The sequence below is a fragment of the Hirsutella rhossiliensis genome (assembly GCF_020360975.1).
Source record: "Hirsutella rhossiliensis strain HR02 chromosome Unknown scaffold00023, whole genome shotgun sequence".
Classification (NCBI taxonomy): domain Eukaryota; kingdom Fungi; phylum Ascomycota; class Sordariomycetes; order Hypocreales; family Ophiocordycipitaceae; genus Hirsutella; species Hirsutella rhossiliensis.
Window position 1 is genome coordinate 479,529 of NW_025408689.1, and position 4,599 is coordinate 484,127.

A 4,599-nucleotide genomic window follows, 5' to 3' on the forward strand; every position below is an offset into this window, starting at 1 on the left:
GTAGGCTTAGACGTCGTATCCTAGAAGATTCCTTCCTTTCGAAGAAGGCGGAAGGAAATCAGGCTCGTTGAAAATCGAGGGCAAAAAGCTACCCTTTTTCGTCGAAGAATTCGTATAGATCCGTTAGGTAATTTTATCGTGAAATTTACCCTTCCGTACCCCTCTATCCGTACGGTTAATTCCCCGGCAATAAGGTATTCCCTCCGTGCCTTCTTAAAGGACCGGAATCGTGAGAGTATATTGCAGATGTCGAGGGAAGCACCGGAGTTAAGGATAGCTGATTTTCGTAGGGGATAATCGGAGGGTCCTAACGGTTGGTCTTGCTGATCCGTAGGGAAGACGAATGCCGGATTTGCTATACTAACGATTTTTCCTCGAATTTACGGCTCGAATAAGGGCAGCGGCGTTAGTTGCTATTTCTTAGCAACCCGAATCTCGTCTATCTTCTTCTATAACGAGGGGTCCTCCTTAAGAGACTGTTGTATCGTTTCTTATAGCCTCTTTAAAGGGTTGAATCCTTTAGGTCGGTTTTCCTCGAAGACCTGCTAGCATTGTGATAATCGATGGCCTAGGGATTTGCATGCTAGGCAGCCGTTTCGTCGTCTGGTCTTCTGTTTCTTCGAGGAATCCTCGTCCCGATCCGGAAGGTCTGCTTAAAAACCTCCCCTTTTTACCCCTTATTGCTGATTTTGACGAAGAGGTTCGATTTCGACTAGTTCCCTGATTTTTCGACTAACGGACTAAAAGGTCTATTAGGGGACTAGTCGGGCCGGTCTAACTAACGGGACCGGGGCCGGGCCCGGAGCAAGAGGCGGAGCCGGGGCCGGGCCTAGGGCAGCCGTTGATAACGGTGTTAATGCTCTCGAGGGAGGAGGAGCCGAAGGAGCAACAGCCGCAGCAGCAGCAGCGGGAGCCGCAGCAACAGGGGCTGCAGCAGCTGCAGGGGCAGCAGGTCGAGCCGTCTAGGTCGAGTGCTAGCCACGAAGGAACAAGACTGCTTGCTGTTGTACTCTGGCAGCCTCTTCGTCTAGTTCCCGCTAGCCTCTCGAAAGATAGTCGAGTAACCGTTACTAATAGGCTTTATTAGCAGAGATATATCCGTAGCCACTGGCCGAAAGAGCTTCTATAAGGAAGTATTGGTTAGCTTCCTCGAGGATTTCTTCCTACTTAGCTAGCCACGAAGAAGCTAGCAGGTTCCTAGCAGAAAAGGCTCCTAGGTAGGCCGTATGGGTCTTCCTAATACAGTTATTATATAGCCCCTCGAGGAGCTATCGAGGTCTCGAGCTTTAAAAGCCACTGCCTAGGAGTCTCTTCTTCTCGAAGAGTAATTAGCTTTGCGGCACTAACGGATTCCGTTATCGCCGTGCGTACAGCAGTTAGCAACTTCGTCTCGTAAAGGTATTCCTTACGGTAACTCTCGTAGTTACCTAAGGCAGCAGAAAAAGCTCTCTATTATGCAGAGGTTAGCTCGGAGAAGAGGGAAGCTCCCTCTGTAAATTCCGTTGCCCTAGGACGAAGAGGGGGCTCGAGAGGGTCCTGCTTGTCAGAGAAGACCAAATTGTGGATAGTTCTATCTACACGAGCCCGTAGCTCCTTTACCCACTTATCCTAATCTTAGGGCTCTGCAAGAATCGTCCTACGGACCGTAGGGGTAGCAGAGTCGTTTTTCGACATCGTTGCGGAAGAGGGGGGGCAGAAAAGTCGGTTAAAAATCGGCTTTTCTAGTAAGAGGGGTAAAAGGATATAAGAAGGTGCCTTTTGCAGCAGCCGGAAGGTATAGGAATTCTATTCCTCCCGGGCTTATAACTCTCGCGAAGAGAAATGCGAGAAGTGCATAAAAATGCACGAAGGTGAAATTAGAAGTAAGGGGTTAGACAGGCAGGGCAGAGAGATTTGATTCTTGCGGGAGCAGCAATTGCGGCAGGGGAGTGATCATTATATTGCCTTAATTCTCCTTCTTTCCTCTATCTAACGCCCTTCTTTATACCCGTCTAGCATATCAATTAATATAGAAGATCCTGCTTAAAGAAGCCACTAATGTCCTTTCGACTACCGAGCTTTTTGCCGGTTTTTCCCCTCTTTTCTAGCCGTTGCCGGCACATCCGTCTTATCTCTCGCCACCTCTATAGGAAGCTATCGCGACTTCTACTTCCCCTCTTGCCCCCACCCTCCTCTCTGCACCTCCTTTTAGCTCCTTCCTTAAAACCTGTTTTTCAGCTTCCTAGGTCCCTCGTGCTAAGGGATATCTCCGAGAACTGCGAAATCAGGCCACGCTTCGCGACATTAGTAGCTATTTAACTTAATCGTTTTATTTATAGCTAATATAGTATCGTAAATATTATTTAAGCGTTTAGTTAAGTCGTTCTATTTATCTATCTATTTATAGGTAATAAGCTATACTAAGCTTATATTTTCGTCCTTAATTATACTATAAGAGCTTACTAAAACTTAGCTATAAATATACTTCCTCTATTAGAGATAATCTTATTTAGTAGTCTATAATTACTAATAATTATTCGTAGGAATATATATACTAGCTCTTTTATATTACTTACTTCTTTATATAGTAAAAAGTATCTATACTTCGTTAATCTATCGGTAATAACGAATATACTATCGTACTTAACGTTAGTTATAGGTTCTTTTAACGGTAGTAGCTTTATAATATAGTCGAAAGCTATTAAATCCTATAGTTTCTCTAGTACTAGTAGCGGTTATAATTCTCTATATAGTTGATATCGTTTAGCTTTACTTTATACGTAAAGTTCGTATTCTTTAATAACTTATCGTACTACTTCCTTAAGCTATAGGAAGTTATATTATCGTTTAATCCCTTCTATTATTCTTTAGATTCCTTAGTATCTATATATTAAATATTCGTATATATCTTATATAACTTTATCTTATAATTTTAGTAGTATCTAGATTTTATTTTTATATATTAAAACTTCTAAATATCCTATATCGTATCCGTTTAGTGCTTCGTATTCTTTTATCTATTTTAGGATCTTTTAGTATATTAAGTTATCGGGTTATACTTTAAATATTATATTTAGCTATCGTTGCTAGTAGTTCCCGTTTTTATTAATTTCTAGGAGCTATCCTTTCGCTATAGGTGCTCTTATATCGTAGTTACTTCGTCGACTAAGGGCATTAGCTCGACCGTTTTCTATTCCTTTTCTATAGATTATTTTATAGTCGAATTCCGATAAATATTCGGCCTATTAGATCTATCGTCCGTTTAACTATTACGTCGTTATAAAATATAAGATATTCTTATAATCTATATAGACCTTAACTTTATATTTACTTCTAAGAAGGTAGTATCGAAATTCCTTAAAAGCTTAAATAATTACGAGGAATTCTTTATTATAGATAGGGTAATTAAGTTCTACGCTATATAGCTTTTTCGAGTAGAATATAATTAGTTATAGTCTTCCTTTATTATCTTTTTATCCGATTTATACTCCTAAAGTAAAGTCTAATATATTAGTTTTAAGTTCGATTTATCGTTTTAGATTAAAGGTAGTTAAGACTAGTTCTTACGTAATCGTAGTTTTAATATATTTAAAAGCTTCGTTAGCTTTATCGTCCTATATAAATTCTTTTTCCTTCTTCGTTAAGTTATATAGTAGTACTATAATTTTTCCGAAATCTTTAATAAATCGTTAGTAGTAATTTATAAATCCTAGGAAACTTTATACGTCCTTAACGTTCTTTAGCGTTAGCTATTCTTTAACTAAGTTAATCTTATCTTATTATATACGTATCTCTCTTAGTAAGATCGTATATCTAAGGAAGTCTACTTCCTATATATAAAACTTACTTTTCTTTAGTTTAACTAGTAACTTTATATTCTAAAGTACGTAGAGTACCTTATAGACGTATTCCTTATATTCTTCTAGGGTATCTAAGAAGATTAGGATATTATCTAGGTATACTACTATAAAGATATCTAAGTATTTGCATAGGATATTATTAATTATCCGTTAGAAGGTAGCTAGTATATTTATAAGTCTAAATAGTATTACTAGATATTCGAATAGTCCGAATTTCGTTTTAAAGGCTATTATCTATTTATATCCCTTTTTTATACGTATTAAGTTATAGGCGCCTTTAAGGTCGAGGGCTATAAACTATTTTTTGCTATATAGTCGATCTTATAGTTCCGATATAAGCGGTAATAGTATTCGGTCCTTTATTATAATATCGTTTAGGCGTTTATAGTCGATAACTAGTTATAGCTTACTATTTTTCTTTAAAATAAATATAACTAGATAGCCTACTTTAGATATTAATATTTATATATATCCTTTTTATAGATTCTTATCGAGGTAGTCGCGTAGCGTTTATAGTTGCTTTTCGTTTAGGTTATAGATCTTATAGAACGTTAGCGTTATTCTATCCTTAAGATAAATTTCGTGGTCCTATTAGCTATATTTAGGTAACCCTATCTTAAGTTCTTCTTTAAAGAGTTTATTATATTTCCGGTATTCCTAGGGGATGTTCTTTATTTTATCTTATAGGGTTTATTCTTTCTCTTAAGAGCTAGTTTCTCTTAACTCGAGCTCTTTATTAATTTATTTAAGGTCTTTCCTT